This window comes from Lissotriton helveticus, chromosome 2_1 (assembly GCF_964261635.1).
Source record: "Lissotriton helveticus chromosome 2_1, aLisHel1.1, whole genome shotgun sequence".
Classification (NCBI taxonomy): Eukaryota; Metazoa; Chordata; class Amphibia; order Caudata; family Salamandridae; genus Lissotriton; species Lissotriton helveticus.
In genome coordinates, this window is record NC_136059.1 from 239,864,664 (window position 1) to 239,892,165 (window position 27,502).

A 27,502-nucleotide genomic window follows, 5' to 3' on the forward strand; every position below is an offset into this window, starting at 1 on the left:
CTACTTCTGAATGAGGCCATGTCTGGTGGATGCCTCCCGGACTCCTGGATGGGTGCGGAAGTTGTCCCGATTTTTAAGAAGGGCTGTAGGGACGACCCTGCTAACTATCGACCTATTAGCCTGCTCGATTGCACCCAGAAGGTAGCAGGCAAAGTAGTCTTGGGAAGGATTTTGCAGTGGGCCGAAGAAAATCAGGTTCTGTCTGACTTCCAGGCCGGTTTTAGATCAGGAACTGGCACTATTGAACAGACATTCCGATTTTTAATGCTCTATTGGAAAGTGGTCGTACTGGGCAAAGGCAGTCTGTATCTCGCATTCATAGACCTGCGGACTGCCTTTGACCTAGTCCCACGTGACCAATTGTGGGATGTCTTAGAGGGTTTGGGTATCCCTCCGTATTTGCTGGCTTTGCTTATTAAGTTCCATGCAGGCAACTTTGCACAAATCAGATGGGGCGAACAGGGCCAAAAAACATCTCGTATCACTGTAGATAGGGGTGTCCGCCAGGGGTGCGTGCTAGCCCCCACTCTGTTTTCACTCTACCTAAACGGAGTGGTGGAGCATCTTCTTAAACAACCATCAGACGCACCCTCCCTGGCGGGCAGGAAGATACCAACTCTCCTATTTGCAGATGATACCCTGCTGATTTCGAAAACTCCGGTCGGCCTCCAAACGTTGCTTAATAGGTTCCAGGATTTTTGTGACTCTAGGGGTTTAGTCATTAATATAAGCAAATCCAAATTCCTGGTCTTGAACCCCCCTAGGAAGTCAGTCCATCCTCCAACCTTAGACTCAGTCCCACTTGAAAGGGTAAGGGAATTCGACTACCTAGGCATCCGACTCTGCAACTCTATGAGTTGGAAGGCTCACCACCAAAAAATCATTCTGACTCATAGGAGGGTTACAGGGGCATTGCTAAAAGAACATCGTGCCTCACCCCTTAAACCCATTGGGGTGATTTTAGATATTTATAGGGCTAAGGTGGTGAGTGCGGCGCTGTATGGGGCAGAACTGTGGGGTACGCAGAAATCTGATACCTTGACCCACCTTGAGAATAAATTTCATAAAGATCTAATGAGGCTACCCTACAGCACTCCCACTCTCCCACTTTTATTCGATGCAGGTACACGCCCCATATCCGAGCAAGCAAAGCTACGTCCTCTCTTATTGTGGGCTCGAATATGGAATGTACCAGAACTCTCAAGCTATGCAGAAGCCCTGCGTGATCTCCTCTCAACGCCGGGCTGGCACAAGGTCGGTTGGCTCACCGAAGTAAAGCGGCTCCTTTGTGAACTGGGCCTGGGAGACGCTTGGGCCAACAGAACATCTCCACCCAAACAGTTGTTAAAGAAAATATTTTGGGCTTGGGTGGCAAATGAGAGAGCGAGCAATTCCAAACTATGCAGATCTGCCGTTGAGTTTTTGCTTATTAAAGATCTCCCCTCTAGAGAACCTTACCTGGACTTGATTTCCAATCCGATGGATAGATCATTGTATTTTAAATTTAGGGTGGGAGTTCTGCCTTTAGGGCAGTGGACAGCAAGCTGGAAACCACCTTGGCAAACCATACCGTCCTGTCCTTTTTGTGTTGACAGGGTCGAGTCTATTGCCCATCTTATGTTTGAGTGCCCAGCGTATGTAGCACCTCGCCGGAGATGGCTGAAACCCCTTTGCATGAGTCTGGGCACTCGGTCACACTTGGAGGCCCTACAGATCCTAAGATCGGACGCTCGTCCTTTGTTTGCTTGCTGCCTGGCAAAATTTTTGGGCTGGGTATGGAGGATAAGATCTGTGAGGAAATCGCTCCTCCAGTAAGGTTATCCCCGCAGACTCAACTTGTTTTAACCACCCGATGCTTGTTTCCCCTCCCTCATCATTTTACCAACGACTGTATATTATTGTTCTTTGTACAAAGTGTTGGGGGGTCGAATTGTTAAACTGTTTTATATTTTTATCTGTTTTGTACTGTAATGCTTTTATGAAATGACAAATATTTCGAAATAAAGCTATTCAAACAAACTAAAGGACAATGCGAACATCATAGCATAAGTATGTGCGCATGTGGTGTGCAACAAGAAACAGCCCAGTTCCTTCATATTCGGAAGCCAGGAACTCTGCTTTGCCAACTCTGGATTCTTCTGGACGGCTTTTCCTGATGCTTTTCAGCACTGTCATAACTATATGGTACACTAGAACATCTATGTCTACATGTGCATGGATAATGCCTGTGGTGAATGTTTGCTAGTCTCTCATTCAAGTATTTCAGCTAACTGCCTCCAAAAACATCTGTTTCAAACTCTGGAAATATAGTCAGGCGACACCATCAGGAAATGCAGACCATGTGAGGTCCAGATCCGCATGTCCACTGAAGAAGAGGTCTTAGCTCTAAACTCCTCCATAAGAGGACCACCAAAGCATCCACCTCTTCTAAAAACTCCCCATCACCCACTAGGCCCATTATCCCTCCACAGATGTCCATGTGGCCTGATTCATTTAGGATAAACTCTGCTCGCCCTCTGTGCCACTCTGGATCCTGCTTCACTTCTCTGCTGTTTTCTGATGTAACTTTCACTTCATCTGTCCAAATTACTATTGCAAACCCTGGCCCATGTAGCCGAGCGCCCTCCATATAAGTAACATGCAGGTGCATGTACAAATAAAGACCAAATAAAAGCTAAATTTGAACACTGAGGAGCATATTTACAAATCCTTTCCGCCACTTTTGCATCACTTTTCCCATTGTAAAAATGACGCAAAAGTGGCGCAAGGGGATTGTAAATCTGCCCCAAAATTTGAGCAAAAAATCTGTACAAATTCAAATGTGATTGAGTGCCTTCTGCTGGAGAGTCGTTGCCTGCTCACATGTTCCAAGCTGCACTGTCCGCAGTGTATACACTAACCTGGAGAAATTCAGAGATAAATGTATGCAAGCACTTAAGACAGTGTAATCACCTAAAAACTGGCGCACAGCCGTCTCTTGCGTGAACGCTCACCAGGCCCCAAGTGAGACTCCACCGTTCATGGCGCACTAGGCCGACGATTTCATAGTATTAATAAAACGAGAGGCCTTTTAAAAGTGCGTTTACTATTCCTCTTCGACTTTAACGGTATTACCTCTATGTTCTGGGAAGTAAAAATCAACTGATTTAATAGCTGTTACATAAGCGCCAAGAAAGGTGTCTCTAAGAAATTGACGTATTCTACAGGTACTCTATAACCACAATAGTGGGCCAAATAATGGGGCTTATTTATGAGCCCCTTGCGCCTTCCGGAACGTCGCTTTTTGTGACGTTCCGTGGTGCAGAACCTGCATGATAATTATCAGGCCGCACTAAGCCACTTTTTTTGGCTTAATGCTGCCTCATAAATATCAGTCTCTTTAACGCAGTGTTCTGCGTTAAAGGGGCGTGCAATGGGTGTTGCTGGGGGCGTTCACAGCAACAACCATGGCTTTTTGACACTGCCCCAGATTTACGAGAAATCGTAAATCTGAGGCAGTGCCAAAAGCTTACGCCTCCCAAGGGGGAGGCGTAAGGGAGGCGCAACAAGGAGAAATGTCTTTATTTTTCCTTTTTCTATGTGTGCTGCAGGAAAAGCCTCTTGTGATTATTCTGTACAGAAACGTGTCCCTTCCTGTACAAAAAGAATCATCCCTGCAACGCAGGCACCTTTGCACCACTGTGCAAAGGTGCCTGCGTTGGCGCAGGCAGCCCATTGTGCGCCGGCGCAGGGGAAAAGGGCAGGAATGCGCCGTATCTTATAGATACGGACCATTCCTGCCCTTATCTTTTGCCGTAGGGAAGCGCCTACGACAGAACCTCACAAATGCGGCCCAATGTTTCTGTTCCTGGCTGTGCAGAAGGAACTTTTCTATTCCTTTTGGGTGTTTTGGTTACGACAACGTACCGACTCTTTCTTACATCTTCTCTGGTGTGACCCTGATGTGCGGGCTGAGCAAGAGTCTGGAAAATTTGTCTTAACAACTGCTTGCCTTCGTTCCATTAATATACTGTATTCATCTCTCCGTTCATATACTCTCAAATTCTGTAAAAGTTTGAGCATAAAAGTATAGTTAGAAAAAAATATATCTTGTAAATATGTTCTGCAAAGAGAGCATCTCATAGCTCAGACCATTCCCCAAACACGTTCACTAAATCTGCGCTGGCGTTAGGTATAACTACTCACGTCTCCCAGGGAAAAGATAAAACTGCTCATTTGATTTACCTTCCCTTTATCTACCCATCAGGCCTCAGGCGACCATCAGTCTTTGAAAGTATCCACCGCCTGCTTCCTTGTCCTAGAGAATAAAACACTCTCTCACCTCGCATGCTTTATGAATACAATGAAATTCAATGAAATGTGTTTTTCTGGCTAACACAATTCAGATGCTGTTGCGTAAACTGAAATATGCAACACTAAAGATGTGTGAGTAATCCAGTTTACTTCTGCACACGCTGGAGTGTGATACTGCAAAAGTGCTTTCGTGTTTGCAATTCTCAATGTGATTTCCAGCCACATGTACTAAGGCATTCTCCCATAGGCACAGAATGGGTAACAACTCTTTCATGCATCTGGTCCCTCGTTTTTAACCCGCTTCGAAAAATGAGTATTTCTTGTGCAAAAATCACAAACAGAATTAATACATTTGGGTCATGCCATAATAATGCCATTTATGAAGGACATGTGCATAGTTTGTGGGGCTTGGGAGCACATTATTTTAGAAGGCAATGAAGATGCTCAGTGAGGTAAGGGATCTGACACTGGGTGGTAGAACATTCCAGTGTTTTGTGGCGGAAACTGAGAAGCTATGGCCACCTACTCTGACTTTTTTACATATAGGAATTGTGAGAAAATGTGAAGAAAAAGGGTCAGATTCAAAAAAGAAAAGGTACAACTTTGTGTAAGTTTACTTTTTTGGGGGTATTCACAAACATTAACTTTGTAGAGATAACTCTCGCTATTACCGAGGCCCAGCATAGAGACGTTTCACGGACACTCCTGTGATCAACCATTACCTGCTCATCTGTCTTTCTGTCCCAGCCCTAACACAATAAGCAGTTCTTCTGCTCCACAGATACTTATTACTTAGCTAAGTCTAAATAGCTCCTCAAAGAAGGCACCTTTTTCCCAGCATGCTTAAAAGGTGAAAATAGCAATGACCACTTCCCGTTCCTCTATTTCTGCAATCAGTACCACTTACTCTTTATTCACAGTTGTGTTTTTCATAACTTGTTATTACTATCTTATGAGGCTTGCGCCATCAGTATCTTATCTTATATTATCTTATCTTAACAAGATTTTATAAAGTGCTCGCACACCCGGAGGTTTCATGGCGCTAACCGACAGATGCTATGGAACTACAGTTTTAGAAAACTTAAAAAGAGGGCTAGGCCATGATCTGGACGAACAGCCAAGTTTTGAGATACCTCCTAAACGGAAGAAGAGTAGTACAGGAGCGAATTTCCATGGGGAGGGAATTCCATAATTTGGAAGCAAGGGTAGCGAACCTTCGCCCACCCTTGCGTTGGAGCTTGTAGCGAGGGACAGAAAGGAGGGTTTGAGAGGCAGAGCTTAGGCTACGAGGGGGAATGTATCTGGGCAGGAGGTCTTGGATGAACTTCAGGCTACGAGCATGCAGAGTCTTGAAAGTCATGCAGGCAACTTTAAAAGTAACACGTTGTGTGATAGGGAGCCAATGAAGTTGTCTCATTAAGGGTCTGGCTGACTGCCAGCGCAAAAGTCGATATATGAGTCTAGATGCCTGATTTTGGACCATCTGCAGGCATCTACTAAGGACCAAGGGGAGGCCCAGGTAGATGGCGTTGGCGTAGTCAAGGTGTGACAACACCAAGGCCATCACCACCTGGGTCAAAGCGCACTGAGTGAGCATCCGGCTGATCTTTTTTATTTTGCGAAGCTGAAAAAAACATGCGGACACAACCGAGTTCACTTGAGGCTTTAATGATAGATCTCTATCAATAAGCACCCTCAGACTTTTTACCGAGCTACTCTGGGTCGGAGGAGGGCCAGGTTCAGGTGGCCAGTAGTGAGAGCCCCAGAATAGCTGGCTTTTGCTGAAGAGGACCAGTTCTGTCTTGTCAGGATTGAACTTTAATTGGTTACCATCCATCCAGTGACGTATATGGAGCATGGTGTTCTGAAATTGGTAGATCGAATCTGGGGAATTGTCGATAGTAAAAATAAGTTGCAGATCATCTGCATAATTAAAAGTGGTAACTTTAAAGGTTTTAAGAGACTGAAGCAGAGGGAACATATCAATGTTAAATAGAATAGGGGACAGTGAGGAACCCTGGGGGACCCCACAAGTGGTGTGGAGTTCGGGAGATAAGAAAGGGGACAAACCAACTGCCTGCGTGCGGTCACTGAGAAATGACCTGATCCAGTCGTGGGCTGGGCCTCAGATGCCGGCTAGTCCGACACGGTCGAGAAGGATGTCATGGTCGACCGTGTCGAACGCAGCCGACAGATCAAGTAGGACCAAAGCCTGAGGGATTCCCAGATCTGCGTTATGACGCAGGGAGTCCAAGACCGCCGTAATGACTGACTCGGTCGAATGAGCCGGTCGGAATCCGGCTTGATAGGGATCCAGGAAGTTGGTTTGTTCGATGAAACTGGAAAGATGTGATGTTACATGGGCCTCCAGTACCTTGGCTAAATAAGGAAGGAGGGAGATTGGCCTATAATTTGATAGGATGGTGGGCTCCGCACCTGTTTTTTTTAGGAGGGGCACCACAACTGCCTCTTTAAAAGAGTTGGGTGCCGTACCTTGAGTTAAGGATGTGTTGAGGAGTCGTAAGATAGGAGAGGGACAAGCAGCAAATACATTTTTTAAAATATAGGGGGGGCAGCAGTCTCGAGGGGATCCAGACTTTACCCTATTCAAAAGGGTGAGTAGGGACGGGGCATCCAGGAGAGGGAAGTGATCCAGGGAATGGATACTGGTAACGTGTGTCGGGTCAGGGGAGGTGGGGATGGTAACGGAAGTGCTAGATTTGATGGTCACAATTTTGTCCAGAAAGTATTGATTGAGAGTATTACAGAAATCCTGAGTGACCGCGGGCTTGGGCTGGGTTCTTCCTGGGTTCGAGAGTTTGTTGACGATGGAAAAAATTTCCTTGGGGTTATTATTTGATTTCTCGATTATATTGGAGAAGAAAGCAGCTTTGGCTAGAAGAATAGCCTTCAAGTAGTCAGCGTGAGCGGCTGAATAAAGGGCCTTTTCAAGAGGGGCATAGGTTCTTCTCCATACTCGCTCCTTAAGGCGGACAATTAGTTTTTTCGCCTTAAGGTCGGGGGAGAACCATTTGTGAGCATCAGATTGACGGATAGTTGTAAGTTTTTTCAGCGGGGCGTATATATCACTTGCAGTTGCAATCCAGTTGGAGATGTCAGCCACGGTCTGGTTGAGGTCAGTGTTATGAGCGGGTATGGAGTTCTCTAGATTACCCCAAAAAGCTGGAATGTCCAGGGAGCCCCATTTTCTGATGAAGCCCTCCTTGCTGTCTACATTTGTTTTAGGCTCAGGGATGGAGATGTTGAATTGAATCAGAAAATGGTCAGACCAGATACAAGGGGAGACGACGAGAGAGGAAATGCTGAGGTTCGTACTCCAAATCTGGTCTAGTATATACCCTTTAATATGGGTAGCGGTGTTAATATGATGGCTGAAGTTAAGCCCTGTGAGAAGCTCCGTGAGTTCACTCGCCAAAGGGCCACCAAGCTCGCTGTTAAACCAGAAATTGAAGTCACCGATTAATAAGATGTTGGTGTAATCGGTGACCATGGTGGCAAATTGATCACACAAAGAGAAAGGAAATAGGGGCATACTCTGGGGGGGTCTATATATCAATACACATAGAAGTGATCCCGACCTAAAGTAGAGCTTGATAACCAGGTAGTCCACTGCAGAGAGGTCAAGAGACGTCATTTTAGAAAATACATAGCTTTTGTTGATAATGGCAGCTACTCCACCCCCTAATTTCCCTAAATCACGGTCTACCTGTAAGATGTAATAATTATCAGGGAGAGCTGCTAAGATATCTGGGGATGATTCAATATTAAGCCAAGTTTCCGTAAGAAATAAGATGTCCGGTTTTTGACATGCCAGAAGGAGAAAGATGTCAAGTTGATGTTTTACTAGGGATCCGGTGTTGAGATAAAAGATGTTTAGTCTTTGGATATCGACCAAAACAGGCTTACGATGCCGTGCCGGTAGAGTTCCTGGGGCAGGGGCCTCGGGGGACAGAGGGGAAGTTGAGAGATGCCTAATGATTTTAGATGATCAATGGTGGCTGGGCACAGTGAGCAGGCTGAGCTCCGAAGATTTACCAAAGTCTCCGTGGAGTATATTAATGAAGGGGCAGGGGGACAGGCCCCTGGGCCCGGTCTGGCGCGGACGTCGGTGCGCCATCGGCGCGCCCGCTGCGCGGCCGGGAAGGGAGACACATTATATGCTGGATGAGATGGTAGTGACAGGAAGACTGCAGCGACAACTCGGGCTACTCCCAAGATGGCGGTTCCCCTCACAGTCCCTGTAGCAGCGCCTAATCGGCTGCATGGGCAAAACAAAGCACAGTGAGGAGGAGAGGGAAGGGTAAGTGCGCAACAAATCAAGAAGATAAGTTTTAAAATAACATACAAGTTTTAAAATTGCGATTAAATGGTGCTCACGGTTTTCCGCCTCAGGAGTTCACAAAGCGTCCTATCGGTGCTGCGCGCGAGGCAGAAAGCGCGTCTTATATGCTGGCTGAGATGGTAGTGACAGGAAGACTGCAGCGGCAACTCGGGCTACTCCCAAGATGGCGGCTCCCCTCACAGTCCCCGTAGCAGCGCCTAATCGGCTGCACGGGCAAAACAAAGCACAATGAGGAGGAGAGGGAAGGGTAAGTGCGCAACAAATCAAGAAGATAAGTTTTAAAATAACATACAAGTATTAAAATTGCGATTAAATGGTGCTCCTGGCTTTCCGCCTCAGGAGTTCACAAAGCGTCCTATCGGTGCTGCGCGCGAGGCAGAAAGCGCGTCTCATATGCTGGCTGAGATGGTAGTGACAGGAAGACTGCAGCGGCAACTCAGGCTACTCCCAAGATGGCGGTGTAAAATAGTTGTTTTTGAAGTAAATAAAGATAAATATCCAGTGTTAGGTTCTGGAGTAATTTAATCGCCCCATCCACGAACAGCTCAAAGTCCCAACTGCTTCACATAACATTCTACATTCTCCGAATCCACATTCTCAGAATCATAACAAACAAGGAATCTACATTCTATGAGGAAGTAACATGTTACTAAGCAAAGCTAGACATTACACATCTCCCTTCTGTACAATAATAATACATGTAATTAAGAGAAATGAGAAGAAAAGAGAGTGAAGGCAAGAAAAACAAATTACACTTAACAGTGAAAACAAAAAGGGAAATTAAACATAATCTTTCATATAAGCAGGTGGTCTGCGTAATCTCTGACTTCTCATATAAGGGAAAACAGAATTATTGGAACTGGATACAGGTAGCTTGAATCTGGGAGAAGATTCACAAACAGTATCAGATGCATGTTGAGTAACATTTCTTGACCTTATCACAACTACTCTACTTTTATTCCAGATCCTTCCATCTTGTGTCTTGATGGCATTACCAAACACCTTGATAACGGGTCTGACATTTGTATATTTCGACCAGGAACTCCTCCCAACAGGTGCTATTATTTTAACTAAATCACCTACTTTAACTTCTTGAAAACGAACACATTTTTTTAATCAAAATAAGCCTTTCTACAAGCTTGTTTTTCTAATTCCCTCTCCCTCCAACCACCAACATGATTATCAACAAAACCTTTGTTCAGATTCATCCAACCAGGACACCACATTGTGTTGGGTACCCTTCCTTTAAATAACTCAAAAGGAGATTTACCCGTGGTGGAGTGAGGTGAAGACCTGTAAGCCTCAATTATTTCGCTAAGTGCCTCTTTCCAATTTAAACCATTGGCCTTAGCAAGCTGGATGCATTCTTTTAATGTTTTATTGACTCTCTCAACTGCACCATTAGTTTCTGGATGATACAAAGAGGAGCGTTTATGTAAAATGCCACATTTAGTAAGATAGGCACCAAACAGTACGGAACAAAACTGAGGGCCATTGTCTGATAAAATACTGTTTGGAAAACTTTCTCTCATAAAAATCTCAGACAAGAATTTAATGATGGACTCAGAGGTAATCTCACTGACAGCACTCACTTCAATCCAACGAGAATAAAGGTCAATTAAGACTATTAGATAAGGAGTGTCAGAAACACCAGTGAGAGGACCTAAAATATCAATAGCCAATTCATCCCAAGGATGATTGGGTAACGCTCTACAAACCATAGGCATCTGTCTAGTTTTCAGGATTTTGTCACTCGCGCAACACTCTACACAATCCCTGACCATTCGTTCAATCTCCAAATCCATCCCCGGCCACCAAAACTGAGTGCGTAACATTTCTTTAGTCTTTACTATACCCAGATGTCCAGAATGTGCATGTAACAACAACTTTTTCCTTAAAGCATGAGGAGGAATGAGTCTCAAACCTCGTGTAAGTAGATCATCAGTTATCGATAATTCTTGTGAAACCAGTGACCATGGTTTATCTAAACGTTTATTATCCTTCAGTGAGACCATGACCTTACTTAGCTCCTCATCTTTTAGTAATTCTTCTTTCCACTCATCTTTCCCAACAACACCCTCAGTGACTTCACAAACATCAAGAAACTCATCTTCATCTACCAATACTTCCTCACTGTAGAGATCACTCCTTTTTACTAATCTAGAAAAACAATCTGCTGCCTTATTTGAAACACCAGGTAAATATTGTACCTCAAAATCATATTCCTGTAAAGATATTATCCATCTCCTAATTCTAGAAGAAATCGAATCTAACCCTTTCTTACAAAAAACTTCTTTCAAGGGTTTGTGGTCAGACTTTACAATAAATTTTGTACCCCAAACTAAATTCTTAAATTTTTTAAGAGCCCAAAAAATAGCTAACGACTCTTTTTCAATTACTGAATAATTAAGCTCCGGACCACGAAGACATCTTGAAGCACAAGCAATAAGGGAGTCACTACCACATTTGTTTTGTACCAGAACAGCTCCCAGACCTTTGTCACTAGCATCGGTATACACTATTGTCGGTAAACCAGGAACGAAAGCCTGAAGACAGGGAGCTTTCCTCAACTCTTTCTTGATCTCATCAAATTCTCTTTTACAGTCATTTGACCACTCAAATGCCACGTTTTTTGCGGTGAGCCTCCTCATATTCTTTGTTTTGTCTGCAAAATGTAAAATAAATTTTCCATTGAACTCGACCATGCCAAGAAATGACAATAATTCATCTCTGTTTACAGGTTCCACCATGTTATCAATTGAAGTGACCAACTCCAACTTAGGAAAAACACCTTCACTCCTAATACAGTGACCAAGATAATTCACTTCTTCTAATCCAAACTTGCACTTCTCTTTCTTAAGAGATAATCCAGCTTCTGACAATCTTTTCAACACATCACACACCCGTTCATTGTGTTCTCGTAAGTTGACACCATAAATCAATAAATCATCCTGATAGCATTTTACACCTAGGAGACCTCTTAATATATGAGTCATGATTCGTTGAAAAACTGAAGCTGCCGAGATTAACCCGAAAGGCATCCTTTTAAATTTAAAGGTACCCATAGGGGTAATAAATGCAGTCAGATCTTGGCAAGTAGTATCTAGTTCCACTTGATGGTAAGCGGAAGCTAGATCTAAAGTGGTAAAATACCTTGCCCCCTCTAACGTCCCTACAATCTCATCAATGTTTGGTAAGGGAAACCTGTCAACAATTACTTCCTTATTAAGTGCCCTTAAATCAATGCACAGACGAATCTCTCCTGTGGGCTTCTTGGCTATAACAACTGGGGCCAACCATTCTGTAGCCTCTACCGGTTCTATTATATCATTATCAATCAATTTCTCAATCTCTTTTTGTACTTTACTTTGCTCTGCTAAGGGAATCCTTCTTACTTTTGCTACAACGGGTATGGCATTTTTTTTTTATTTTATGCAGTGCTTGTAACCCTTTAAACATCCTAATTGTTCTTTAAACACCTCTGGAAATTTTCTTGCAAACATTTCAGACAAGTTTTCTACTTCTTGTATCTGCACTTGAGGCGAAGCATTAGGATCAAGTTTTACTCCTAACTCTCGCTGGTCTCTCCAACTAATCAAGGCATCACCAAAATTAGTAACGTAAATTTTACCAGGTATGATGCGACTTCCCATCTCAAGAGTAGTCATGAAATAACTTAATATTTTGATAGGTTTTTTTCCATAACCTAAAGGTATTATGTCGCTTTTGAAGAGTTTGACCTTCTCTCCAAAAGTCTTACGCAATAATTCTTCATCTATCATGGTGATCTGGGAACATGAATCAAATTTAAACTCAATCATGGCATTATCAACTTTTACCAAGTGTGAGGGATGTTCCAAAGAACCACTATTGACTTGGAAAGTCACAGTCTTCACCTGAGGTTGAGACCATCTTTTATATACATTATCTCTCTTACTACTTTTAGTCCTGCAACATTTTGAGAAATGACCTCTTCTACCACAATTGTTACAGATAGATTTCAAAGCAGGACAATTCGGAGAGTTAGCTAAATGCCCATTATTTCCGCATCTAAAACACGAAAATTTACTAGAAACATTAAAATTCGGATTGAAATTATTCGTTCCATTTTCATTTTTTTCATTAGACGATTTCTCTTCTTTCTTCACTTGACAGACAACTTCCTCAACTTTAGGTTCACTTTTTTTTTCAGGTTCATTCATTTTTTCTTTTTCCTCTTTTAACTCATCTACACATTTTGTCATGTGCTCAACTTGCTTTGCCATAACAAGAACTTCTTCCAATGGTGGTTCATCTTTTAACCAAAGTTCCTTTCGAATATTGTCATGAGCACATTTTAGTACAAATTGGTCTCTTATCCTCTCATCCAAAGTCTGTCCAAACTTGCACGATGAGGCCAATTTCCTTAGTGCAGAAACATATTCCTCAACTGATTCATCCTTCTTTTGTCCTCTTAAGCCGAAATGATACCTTTCCATTATTGTGCTTAACCTAGGAAGATAATGTCGATCTCACTGCTCAATTGCTATTTCGTACTCATTCAAATTCCTTTGCTCAGACGCAGTAAGTTCAGGTAAATGTTCTAGCACATCTTGACCTTCTCCTCCCAGACAGTGTAGTAATAAGGAATGCTTTCTTTCTGCACTTAAGTTCGTGCCACATACTCTTGCATAATTCGCAAAAATCTTCTTCCATTTTTGCCATTTTACATTTGGCTCACCTGGACTTGTTAAAAAGAATGCAGGTTGTGTTACATTCTGCATTTCTTTTCCTTTTTTATTTTAAATGTCCAAAAATAAACTATGTTTGCCTGTTATATTATGTAGATTTTAATGTTCTTTGTAATTTAATAATAGTGTTAATGCTATTTATTTGTGGTATAATAGCAGTGCTATTTAACAAAGAACTAATAAAATTAATTGTTGATGTCATAATTCTATAGTTCCCACACAGCACTCTCAAAAGTCCTTTTGATGAGAGTTTTAACTTTGCAAAAATTCTATTGCATTTAACAATGCCTTCTTTCTCCAAGACATCTGCCTCACAGAAGTGTTCACTTGAATGGAATCTTCAAACGTCATAAAGCCCTTTGTTTATTTGACGTGCATTTCTTTCTCCGTGTTGCATGACAAATCCCTTTCAAAACGAGGCTGAGCTTTTCCCACAACGAGGCTAAGCGTCATTGACACGCACCACCATTTCGTAGCGCGAGAGGGTAAACAGTCGGCGTGAGCGAATGCGCAAATTTTAAACTGAATAACAGCGCACGACTATTTATTACCCTTTCCTTTCAGTTTACTTTTAATTTTTTTTTTATAGTAATTCCAGTCCCTCTCCTCTAATTAACCTCCCGCTGTACTCCTCACCGTACAAGCCTTTCTGGAGATTTACGCGATCGGCCGCTGGGAAGACTACGCTTCCTTCAATGTCTGTTCAGCCGCTGGAGAGGTGTCAGGGTCGGCTGTGTGTTGAGGCAGAGAGGTAGGATCGTCGCCAATGTAAAATAGTTGTTTTTGAAGTAAATAAAGATAAATATCCAGTGTTAGGTTCTGGAGTAATTTAATCGCCCCATCCACGAACAGCTCAAAGTCCCAACTGCTTCACATAACATTCTACATTCTCCGAATCCACATTCTCAGAATCATAACAAACAAGGAATCTACATTCTATGAGGAAGTAACATGTTACTAAGCAAAGCTAGACATTACAGGCGGCTCCCCTCACAGTCCCCGTAGCAGCGCCTAATCGGCTGCACGGGCAAAACAAAGCACAGTGAGGAGGAGAGGGAAGGGTAAGTGCGCAACAAATCAAGAAGATAAGTTTTAAAATAACATACAAGTTTTAAAATTGCGATTAAATGGTGCTCCTGGCTTTCCGCCTCAGGAGTTCACAAAGAGTCCTATCGGTATCAGTAGGATTTAGTAAACTCTTTCCAACCTGATAAACAGGCGTAGACCTGGCCCCACCTCTTTCAGAGGAGGGTATCACTTCCGTTAATATGGGTGTGTCTATCCCCAACTGTTTTAAAAGCAAAACGTTTCATTTCTTTCTCTTGGTGGCTGTGCTCAGGGGTGTAGCTTGGGCAGTCAGATTGAGGGAGGTGTAAGCTTCAGATTTTCCAACAATCACGCGGTTATACAATGTTAAAATACATTATGCAACAAGCAGGACGCATGAGAGGGGCTTAAGGGTAAGTGGAAATGAGACAAATGCAGGTTTGTATGGGTATTAAGAGAAGGAAAACAGAATATGTTTAAACTAACCAACATTTATTAAGATTTCAAAACAGAGAGAGGGAGTGTGTGCGTCATTTTGTCTATGTATGTCAAAATTCCTGGTAAAAACTGACAGACACAACACCATACATAACTGAAAACAACTGTACCCAACTATTTACCAGAAAATAGTTCTATAAGAAGGATTACCATCCCAAACACCCACCTTATGCTACATCGCTGGATGTGCTCAGGACACTGCCTAACTCCAATATGGCAGCTCCTGCGAGAGTTTAGGAGCCGCGTTATCTCGATTCCTTAGAAACAAGTGGAGTCAGGAGGTGCTTTCTTCCAATTCTATGTGTTCATGTTGTGACCTCAGTATTGAGACACAGGGAATTTCTGAGGCTAATTATGCTGAGGCTTCTCTGCTTGCTGCACTGATGAGGTAGTTAAAGCTGCTTTTCATGCAAGTGCTGTAGCTGTTCCTCCTCCACCTAAAGTGTAGAGATTACAGCAACATGAAACACATCTTGAGGACCCTGATGAAGAGAAGAGGTGATGCTGTTTTGTCCAGGAAGCTGAGCTCTCTGATCTCCTTCGTTATGTCAGAGGCAATCTTGGATTCCCTGTTCCGGTCAACGATGGGGATGATGAAGATATTTTTTGCAAATATCAGGGCCCTGACCCAGACTCTCTTCCCTGGCATAGTGCAGTGCTCAGTGTGCTGTCGCATGAGTAGAACGACGTTCATAAGACTGTGTTTCCTACTTTCCTGTCCAAGTGTTACAGTTTGGAGGGGTTTTTACACCTTCAATTACGATGGATAACCTTAAAGCTTGACTGTCTTCTCAGGGCATGGTGGTAGGCAAAGAAGCTCTACCATCAGGCCAGGTGGATAAAATAGTGGAAGATGCAATAATGATGGCTTATTTTGCTTTCATTTTTTTCTGTCAGAGGAAATGCCTACACCACACATATGGTCCGGTATCTCCTGAAGGATTTTCATGCCTTGGCACAGCTCATGAATGACTGAGCAGATATGTCAGCCCTTTTATCTATGACAGAACTTCAAGTGTGATTTTTATCAAATGTTTTTTATGAAAATGTATATGTCTTGGCAGATTCAGTGGCATCAATTGCAGCTAGTGCCATATAAGAATATGTGTTTTTTAAAGTGGATACTTCTCAAAAATCTATACTGATAAAAGTGCCCTTTGAAGGATCCAGGATTTTTTGTCACCAATTAGACGCCTAATAAAACAGTCTTTTGAAAATAGGAAAATGGTCACTTCAGTTCGTCCACCTTCGAGAGGTAGAGGATTTGATTATGGAAGGGACTTCTCAGTGGCGTCACTAGGGTTGGTGTCACCCAGTGCGGGTAAAGGTGTCACCCCCTGATATAATTTAAAAAACGTAACTTACCGCCTGGTCCCGCTCCGCGCCTCTTCAACGTGCCTGACCGGGCTGCCGCGTTTTTTTCAACAGGAAGGGAAGTAGGCTTCAAGCAGCCTCCCTCCCTCCCCTGCGCCAATCACAACGCTGCAATTGCAGCATTGTGAGTGGCTAGAGCAGGGATACTACTACCTGCCCATAGGAGACCGGGGGTTGCTGCATGACATGAAGCAACCCTCGGTCTCAGCCCAAAAAACGGAACATGCGCGCGCCCCTGGGCCTGCCTGCAGGCTATCAGTCAACTCTAGACTGCTGCCGCAGCGCCACCCACTCATCCCCTTAGCGTTGTATGGGCTCGCAGCGTTGCCCCACTAACCACGATCACCTGGGGTGACACCAATCACATGGTGCGTGATTGGTGTCACCCCAGGTGATGGTGTCACCCGGTGCGGTCCGCACCCCCCGCATTCCCCTAGTGACGCCACTGGGTCTTCCCCAGTCTAAAGCTAAGTGCTACCCCCTTCAGGACAGGGGTCATTGTTGGGACGCCGGTGTGGCATACTAATTCCAATCTCAATCTCTATGAGCATTAACCCCTGCTCTCCCCAGGGCAAGACGGTCTATGTGTTAGTGTGGGATGCTGCCTCCATTTCTTCAGTCAGATGTGACTCTCGGTGACAGATACATGGGTGAATAGGTTTTCCACTCGCTGACCACCAACTTTCAGGCTCACCCAACAGCCACAGGATCTAGGGAAATGGGCTGCTTTAGTTTGAGGGATTCAGCTGCTTCTGTAAAAGTCAGTTATAACCACAGTCCCTCCTCCAGACAGGGGCCGGGAGTTCTATTTCATGATTTTTTGGTCTAGAAGGCAACAGAGAACTTTCCCAATGTTCAGGACCTCAATGGAGTGAATCTTTAAACACCGCACAGACCCTGCAAAATAGTGACACTACAGTCCATCCTTCAATTGCTCAATCAAGCAAACTACTTGGCATCATAAGACATGATGAATGCATATCTCCACATTCCCATCCACAAGATGTATCAGTAGTACCTTCAATTTGTGGTGTGGATGGTACATTATCAATTCAAAGTCCTGCCTTTTGGGCTTTCATTGAAGGGAAGAGTTTTTAGAAAGCTCTTGCCTCCTTTGGTAGATTGTCTACATTCTTAAAGCATTCACATTTATTTCTGCCTTGATGTCTGGTTAATTGCTTCTCCTTATTTTTCTAAGGCAATTTATCATGTTCATCAGGTCTGAGGTCTTCTGACAGAATTTGGCATCTTGGTCAATTACACAAAATGCACTATCCAACCCACTGAGGGTTTTATTCAGAGTGGACATGGAGGAGGTGTTTCTCACCTAGGAGAGACAGTCCAATCTTGTATCTCAAAAAATAATCAAAAGGGGTCCCCTCCATTTGTAAGAAGGGAAAAGGGTTTACTCTTTCAGGAACACAGAGAAATTAAAAAGATTTTTTATTTAAAAAAACCCTCACCCACCCGGGTTTCCCTTAGTGGCATGCTTCATCATAGGGTTCATCCCTGCCCTCTATGGACAGGGTCGTGCTACTGCCAGTAGCACTTAATTGGAAAAATACAGGGGTGTCCCTATATACCCAAACACCTATGTTGTTGAGAAGGGAGTGGGTTTAGTGAAAAAAAGGAAAAAGTTAAAAATACCAGGTTGGTGGGTCAAAAAACAATTTTATTTCCTATCCCTAAAATGGTATACTAAACAGTAGCGGTCGGCAGTAGGTGTTTCTGTACTGCCGACCGCTACTGATACTAAAATCTGGGGACCTGTGGGGAAACCCTAGGCGTGAATACCTATTGTTTACCTATATGGTCAACTGGTTTCATGCCGTACCCCAAGGCATTTCGTCAGGACCTGTAAAGGAGAAATTATGTTTCCACTCCAGTTGTCACAGTGAACAAAATAATAATGAAAAATACAAAATAAATATACTGCACCTAATTGGTCTGTGTTAAATACCAAAAAACCTGCTAGGGTACAAAGGAAAAGAGGTTGAAAATGCACGACCATAAGGTCTATATTATATTTAATAAAACATGGTAATTCTGTGGTTGTGGTGGTGAAATGTATTTTTCAAACCATGCCTACTGGCGTGCATGAATCTGTGTTCCTACAAGGGTAAACCCCTTTTCCCTTCTTCCAAACAGAGGAGACCCCTTTTTATTATTTGTATAGTAATGTGGAGGACGGGTCCTCACTTTGCCTACCTCTACTTCCCCCCTTTTGTTTTGACAATCTTGTATCTCACTGGTCCTCCCTTTTTGTGAGGTCACAGGTGAGGTGACATCCACTCTGATGATTCTTCCTTGGGCTCACCTTCATTTGCAACTCCTGGTGCATCTTGAACTTCACCACTGGTCTCCGGCTTCCGAGTATTATGAGGCCTTGATTCCAATTTTACCACTGATCAAGCTTGCATTTCAGTGGTGGCTTTCAACATCAAATCTGTCATGGGGCACTTGTTGATTTCTCTGCCAGTAAATACTTTGACAACAGATGCCAGAGCCATTGGTTGGGGTGCAAGTCTGGATAAATCGAAAGCACAGGGAAAATGCGATACTTGGGAATGTGCCCAATCCTCGAACTGGAGAGAACAGGCTGCAGTTTGGAAAGCCCTTCTTCGGTTTGCTCCTCTTCTGCAAAATTAGATTGTATTTTTGCAGATGGACAATAAGGTTGTGGGAGCATACATCAACCTCCAGCAAGAATACAGAAAGCTGGAAACCCATACAGAAGACCCCTAGGCTACAAAACTATTTTTTTGGCCTAGGGGTCTTCTGAATGGGTGTCCTGCTTTTTCCATGATCCCAAGATTCTAAGAAAGATCCAGTAGGATCATGCAGTAGTGCTTTTGGCTCTTCTGAAGTGGTCCAAGAGGCCTTGGTGTCCTCTCCTTATGTTGATGGCGCAGTCCTCCGATTAGCAGTCCCCATCCATCTGACTCCTCATCTCAGAACAGCCTCTGATGCACCTGAAGCTGGGTGTCTCGCACTTGAAAGGTTGAATTTGCTGGCTTGAGGTTGCTCCCTTGAGGTAGCTGAGAGCATTCCATTCTCAAGGAAACTTAATACCCTTAAATAATGCAGCCATCACTAAGCGGATGTTTTAAATGTGGTGCAGAGATAAAGGTTTCTTCCCTAGTACTTGAAACCCTATTAAGTGTCTAGACATCCAAAGGAATGGGTTCATTTGGGCCTGGTCGTGTCCACTCTTCAGAGTAGTGGCATCTATTCAGGATTTCAGAGGACCAGTGATCGCTTAGGTCTTTATTTGCCTCTCGCCTTTTAAGAAGATTATTCTTCAAAGACCAGTCTTTCACCCACCAGTTTTCATCCTGGGACCTTCCTTTAGTGTTCCAATCTTTAATAAATACTCTGTTTGCGCTACTGTAACCTGCTGATCTTAAGTTGCCTTCATCCAAAGTTCTGTTCTAGTTAAAAAATAGGTGCATTTTTCCTCTGCGCCATTCTTGAGGACTTGTGAGAACAAGATAATCCATCGTCCAAGCCTGATTTCCTTCCCAAAATTTGGTCTAATTTACACTGTCAGAAAGACATTGTCCTATCAGTTTTTTATCCGAATCCTTCTTCTCCAGAATGGATGACCTCAGAACAATTTCAATTTACTTGGACAGAACAACTTCCATTAATAAAGTTGATTACCTGCTTGTGACTTACGGGCTGTCTGGGAAGGGTCTAAGGTCTTCATCGTCCACTCTCTCTAGGTGGACCAAGTATGCGATCATTCAGTCTTATGAGTCCTCCCAAATCTCTCTCCCCTGTACGGTCCAAGGCAGGTCTACAAGAGGCATGTCTTCCTCCTGTGCATTGTCTAAAGTAGCATCTCTCAAGATGTCTGGAATACAGCAACGTGGGCTTCGCACCACAATTTTGTTTCTAATACCACCTTGAATTGAGGATGGTGGCATCATCAGAATACAGTTCACGTTTTTTCTTCTGTTTATGGTGTTTGATTCATGAAGTTGCTATTAAAATCCAAAGAGTTGCATCCAGAATATGTATGTGACTCTTATGTCTTATGTCACAGTCCTAAGCCCCTCTCTCGCTACCCTCATTTCTTTTTATGGTGATTGTTACAGTTCACTTTGTATTTCAGGAAGTGGTCATTGTTAGGTCCTTATTTTAAGAATACTGGGAAATAGGTCCCATCTTGGAGTAACTTTTTTGACATAGCAAGTAAATAGGTTTCTGTTAAGTAGGAGAACTTCTCACTGTGTTAGGACTGTGACGCAGGAAGACCTAAAATCTGAGTAATGAAGATTACTGAGAACTTGGCCCTTCCAGAGCTGCTACGTGGGCAGACTTGGTTCTGTGTGAAGGGCGGAAACCTGCTAGGAAAGGATTTAGAACTTTAGCTTGTTTCATGTACTCATTTAGTTGAAAACCATGAGTCCCTACCAATTGACTTCACCTGACTGGTCTATTAAACTTTCCTGTAAAGCCATAGTAGTCGGAACAGAATATACACTAGTGGCATGGACATTAAAAGCCATATGTGGGCTGTACTTTGTATTTACAACATCCACACATGACAACATATATGGCTGCCAGCAGCACCACTGTGCATTGGCTTGGAAATCCAGCAACACATGGAAAAGAAAAGCAGATACATTGTTTCTAATGCGCATGAATGAACATCATTAAATCATGAATTATTTGATGTGCCCTTTCTACTAGTTTTCTTTGATGTATTTAATTTTTTGGGGCAATTTGATACGAGTAATCTGAAAAGTAGAGCAACCACTTTTGTAGAACAATGCAGTGTGCGGTGACACCTATCACAACCTTCCAAATCAATAGATCCAGGGAAAGGAAAAGTGCCTTTGTCATGTAGGAAGACCCATATTATATGTTAACAGGGCAACCAAAAAGAGTGCTTTGTAAGCCAACAATTTAGGGCGCCTAATATATAAAAAAGTGGCATATTGCAAAAAGCTGGAATGTCCAGGGAGCCCCATTTTCTGATGAAGCCCTCCTTGGTGTCTACATTTGTTTTAGGCTCAGGGATGGAGATGTTGAATTGAATCAGAAAATGGTCAGACCAGATACAAGGGGAGACGACGAGAGAGGAAATGCTGAGGTTCGTACTCCAAATCTGGTCTAGTATATACCCTTTAATATGGGTAGCGGTGTTAATATGATGGCTGAAGTTAAGCCCTGTGAGAAGCTCGGTGAGTTCACTCGCCAAAGGGCCACCAAGCTCGCTGTTAAACCAGAAATTGAAGTCACCGATTAATAAGATGTTGGTGTAATCGGTGACCATGGTGGCAAATTGATCACACAAAGAGAAAGGAAATAGGGGCATACTCTGGGGGGGGTCTATATATCAATACACATAGAAGTGATCCCGACCTAAAGTCGAGCTTGATAACCAGGTAGTCCACTGCAGAGAGGTCAAGAGACGTCATCTTAGAAAATACATAGCTTTTGTTGATAATGGCAGCTACTCCACCCCCTAATTTCCCTAAATCACGGTCTACCTGTAAGATGTAATAATTATCAGGGAGAGCTGCTAAGATATCTGGGGATGATTCAATATTAAGCCAAGTTTCCGTAAGAAATAAGATGTCCGGTTTTTGACATGCCAGAAGGAGAAAGATGTCAAGTTGATGTTTTACTAGGGATCCGGTGTTGAGATAAAAGATGTTTAGTCTTTGGATATCGACCAAAAAAGGCTTACGATGCCGTGCCGGTAGAGTTCCTGGGGCAGGGGCCTCGGGGGACAGAGGGGAAGTTGAGAGATGCCTAATGATTTTAGATGATCAATGGTGGCTGGGCACAGTGAGCAGGCTGAGCTACGAAGATTTACCAAAGTCTCCGTGGAGTATATTAATGAAGGGGCAGGGGGACAGGCCCCTGGGCCCGGTCTGTCGTGGACGTCGGTGCGCCATCGGCGCGCCCGCTGCGCGGACGGGAAGGGAGACACATTATATGCTCGCTGAGATGGTAGTGACAGGAAGACTGCAGCGGCAACTCGGGCTACTCCCAAGATGGCGGCTCCCCTCACAGTCCCTGTAGCAGCGCCTAATCGGCTGCATGGGCAAAACAAAGCACAGTGAGGAGGAGAGGGAAGGGTAAGTGCGTAACAAATCAAGAAGATACGTTTTAAAATAACATACAAGTTTTAAAATTGCAATTAAATGGTGCTCACGGCTTTCCGCCTCAGGAGTTCACAAAGTGTCCTATCGGTGCTGCGCGCGAGGCAGAAAGCGCGTCTTATATGCTGGCTGAGGTGGTAGTGACAGGAAGACTGCAGCGGCAACTCGGGCTACTCCCAAGATGGCGGCTCCCCTCACAGTCCCCGTAGCAGCGCCTAATCGGCTGCACGGGCAAAACAAAGCACAGTGAGGAGGAAAGGGAAGGGTAAGTGCGCAACAAATCAAGAAGATAAGTTTTAAAATAACATACAAGTATTAAAATTGCGATTAAATGGTGCTCCTGGCTTTCCGCCTCAGGAGTTCACAAAGCGTCCTATCGGTGCTGCGCGCGAGGCAGAAAGCGCGTCTTATATGCTGGCTGAGATGGTAGTGACAGGAAGACTGCAGCGGCAACTCGGGCTACTCCCAAGATGGCGGCTCCCCTCACAGTCCCCGTAGCAGCGCCTAATCGGCTGCACGGGCAAAACAAAGCAGAGTGAGGAGGAGAGGGAAGGGTAAGTGCACAACAAATCAAGAAGATAAGTTTTAAAATAACATACAAGTTTTAAAATTGCGATTAAATGGTGCTCCTGGCTTTCCGCCTCAGGAGTTCACAAAGCGTCCTATCGGTATCAGTAGGATTTAGTAAACTCTTTCCAACCTGATAAACAGGCGTAGACCTGGCCCCACCTCTTTCAGAGGAGGGTATCACTTCCGTTAATATGGGTGTGTCTATCCCCAACTGTTTGAAAAGCAAAGCGTTTCATTTCTTTCTCTTGGTGGCTGTGCTCAGGGGCGTAGCTTGGGCAGTCAGATTGAGGGAGGTGTAAGCTTCAGATTTTCCAACAATCACGCGGTTATACAATGTTAAAATACATTATGCAACAAGCAGGACGCATGAGAGGGGCTTAAGGGTAAGTGGAAATGAGACAAATGCAGGTTTGTATGGGTATTAAGAGAAGGAAAACAGAATATGTTTAAACTAACCAACATTTATTAAGATTTCAAAACAGAGAGAGGGAGTGTGTGCGTGATTTTGTCCATGTATGTCAAAATTCCTGGTAAAAACTGACAGACACATCACCATACATAACTGAAAACAACTGTACCCAACTATTTACCAGAAAATAGTTCTATAAGAAGGATTACCATCCCAAACACCCACCTTATGCTACATCGCTGGATGTGCTCAGGACACTGCCTAACTCCAATATGGCAGCTCCTGCGAGAGTTTAGGAGCCGCGTTATCTCGTTTCCTTAGAAACGAGTGGAGTCAGGAGGTGCTTTCTTCCAATTCTATGTGTTCATGTTGTGACCTCAGTATTGAGACACAGGGAATTTCTGAGGCTAATCATGCTGAGGCTTCTCTGCTTGCTGCACTGATGAGGTAGTTAAAGCTGCTTTTCATGCAAGTGCGGTAGCTGTTCCTCCTCCACCTAAAGTGTAGAGATTACAGCAACATGAAACACATCTTGAGGACCCTGATGAAGAGAAGAGGTGATCCTGTTTTGTCCAGGAAGCTGAGCTCTCTGATCTCCTTCGTTATGTCAGAGGCAATCTTGGATTCCCTGTTCCGGTCAACGATGGGGATGATGAAGATATTTTTAGCAAATATCAGGGCCCTGACTCAGACTCTCTTCCCTGGCATAGTGCAGTGCTCAGGGTGCTGTCGCATGAGTAGAACGACGTTCATAAGACTGCGTTTCCTACTTTCCTGTCCAAGTGTTACAGTTTGGAGGGGTTTTTACAGCTTCAATTACGATGGATAACCTTAAAGCTTGACTGTCTTCTCAGAGCATGGTGGTAGGCAAAGAAGCTCTACCATCAGGCCAGGTGGATAAAATAGTGGAAGATGCAATAATGATGGCTTATTTTGCTTTCAATTTTTTCTGTCAGAGGAAATGCCTACACCACACATATGGTCCGGTATCTCCTGAAGGATTTTCAGGCCTTGGCACAGCTCATGAATGACTGAGCAGATATGTCAGCCCTTTTATCTATGACAGAATTTCAAGTGTGATTTTTGTCAAATGTTTTTTATGAAAATGTATATGTCTTGGCAGATTCAGTTGCATCAATTGCAGCTAGTGCCATATATGAATATGTGTTTTTTTTAAAGTGGATACTTCTCAAAAATCTATACTGATAAAAGTGCCCTTTGAAGGATCCAGGATTTTTTGTCACCAATTAGACGCCTAATAAAACAGTCTTTTGAAAATAGGAAAATGGTCACTTCAGTTCGTCCACCTTCGAGAGGTAGAGGATTTGATTATGGAAGGGACTTCTCAGTGGCGTCACTAGGGTTGGTGTCACCCAGTGCGGGTAAAGGTGTCACCCCCTGATATAATTTAAAAAACGTAACTTACCGCCTGGTCCCGCTCCGCGCCTCTTCAACGTGCCTGACCGGGCTGCCGCGTTTTTTTCAACAGGAAGGGAAGTAGGCTTCAAGCAGCCTCCCTCCCTCCCCTGCGCCAATCACAACGCTGCAATTGCAGCATTGTGAGTGGCTAGAGCAGGGATACTACTACCTGCCCATAGGAGACCGGGGGTTGCTGCATGACATGAAGCAACCCTCGGTCTCAGCCCAAAAAACGGAACATGCGCGTGCCCCTGGGCCTGCCTGCAGGCTATCAGTCAACTCTAGACTGCTGCCGCAGCGCCACCCACCCATCCCCTTAGCGTTGTATGGGCTCGCAGCGTTGCCCCACTAACCACGATCACCTGGGGTGACACCAATCACCTGGTACATGATTGGTGTCACCCCAGGTGATGGTGTCACCCGGTGCGGTCCGCACCCCCCGCATCCCCCTAGTGATGCCACTGGGTCTTCCCCAGTCTAAAGCTAAATGCTAACCCCTTCAGGACAGGGGTCATTGTTGGGACGCCGGTGTGGCATACTAATTCCAATCTCAATCTCCATGGGCATTAACCCCTGCTCTCCCCAGGGCAAGACGGTCTATGTGTTAGTGTGGGAGGCTGCCTCCATTTCTTCAGTCAGAGGTGACTCTTGGTGACAGATACATGGGTGAATAGGTTTTCCACTCGCTGGCCACCAACTTTCAGGCTCACCCAACAGCCACAGGATCTAGGGAAATGGGCTGCTTTAGTTTGAGGGATTCAGCTGCTTCTGTAAAAGTCAGTTATAACCACAGTCCCTCCTCCAGACAGGGGCCGGGAGTTCTATTTCATGATTTTTTGGTCTAGAAGGCAACAGAGAACTTTCCCCATGTTCAGGACCTCAATGGAGTGAATCTTTAAACACAGCACAGACCCTGCAAAATAGTGACACTACAGTCCATCCTTCAATTGCTCAATCAAGCAAACTATTTGGTATCATAAGACATGATGAATGCATATCTCCACATTCCCATCCACAAGATGTATCAGTAGTACCTTCAATTTGTGGTGTGGATGGTACATTATCAATTCAAAGTCCTGCCTTTTGGGCTTTCATTGAAGGGAAGAGTTTTTAGAAAGCTCTTGCCTCCTTTGGTAGATTGTCTACATTCTTAAAGCATTCACATTTATTTCTGCCTTGATGTCTGGTTAATTGCTACTCCTTATTTTTCTAAGGCAATTTATCATGTTCATCAGGTCTGTGGTCTTCTGACAGAATTTGGCATCTTGATCAATTACACAAAATGCACTATCCACCCCACTGAGGGTTTTATTCAGAGTGGACATGGAGGAGGTGTTTCTCACCTAGGAGAGACAGTCCAATCTTGTATCTCAAAAAATAATCAAAAGGGGTCCCCTTCATTTGTAAGAAGGGAAAAGGGTTTACTCTTTCAGAAACACAGAGAAATTAAAAAGATTTTTTATTTCAAAAAACCCTCACCCACCCGGGTTTCCCTTAGTGGCATGCTTCATCATAGGGTTCATCCCTGCCCTCTATGGACAGAGGCGTGCTACTGCCAGTAGCACTTAATTGGAAAAATACAGGGGTGTCCCTATATACCCAAGCACCTATGTTGTTGAGAAGGGAGTGGGTTTAGTGAAAAAAAGGAAAAAGTTAAAAATACCAGGTTAGTGGGTCAAAAAGCAATTTTATTTCCTATCCCTAAAATGGTATACTAAACAGTAGCGGTCGGCAGTAGGTGTTTCTGTACTGCCGAACCTCTACTGATATTAAAATCTGGGGACCTGTGGGGAAACCCTAGGCGTGAATACCTATTGTTTACCTATATGGTCAACTGGTTTCATGCCATACCCCAAGGCATTTCGTCAGGACCTGTAAAGGAGAAATTATGTTTCCACTCCAGTTGTCACAGTGAACAAAATAATAATGAAAAATACAAAATAAATATACTGCACCTAATTGGTCTGTGTTAAATAACAAAAAACCTGCTAGGGTACAAAGGAAAAGAGGTTCAAAATGCACGACCATAAGGTCTATATTATATTTAATAAAACATGGTAATTCTGTGGTTGTGGTGGTGAAATGTATTTTTCAAACCATGCCTACTGGCGTGCATGAATCTGTGTTCCTACAAGGGTAAACCCCTTTTCCCTTCTTCCAAACAGAGGAGACCCCTTTTTATTATTTGTATAGTAACGTGGAGGACGGGTCCTCACTTTGCCTACCTCTACTTCCCCCCTTTTGTTTTGACAATCTTGTATCTCACTGGTCCTCCCTTTTTGTGAGGTCACAGGTGAGGTGACATCCACTCTGATGATTCTTCCTTGGGCTCACCTTCATTTGCAACTCCTGGTGCATCTTGAACTTCACCACTGGTCTCCAGCTTCCGAGTATTATGAGGCCTTGATTCCAATTTTACCACTGATCAAGCTTGCATTTCAGTGGTGGCTTTCAACATCAAATCTGTCATGGGGCACTTGTTGATTTCTCTGCCAGTAAATACTTTGACAACAGATGCCAGAGCCATTGGTTGGGGTGCAAGTCTGGATAAATCGAAAGCACAGGGAAAATGCGACACTTGGGAATGTGCCCAATCGTCGAACTGGAGAGAACAGGCTGCAGTTTGGAAAGCCCTTCTTCGGTTTGCTCCTCTTCTGCAAAATTAGATTGTATTTTTGCA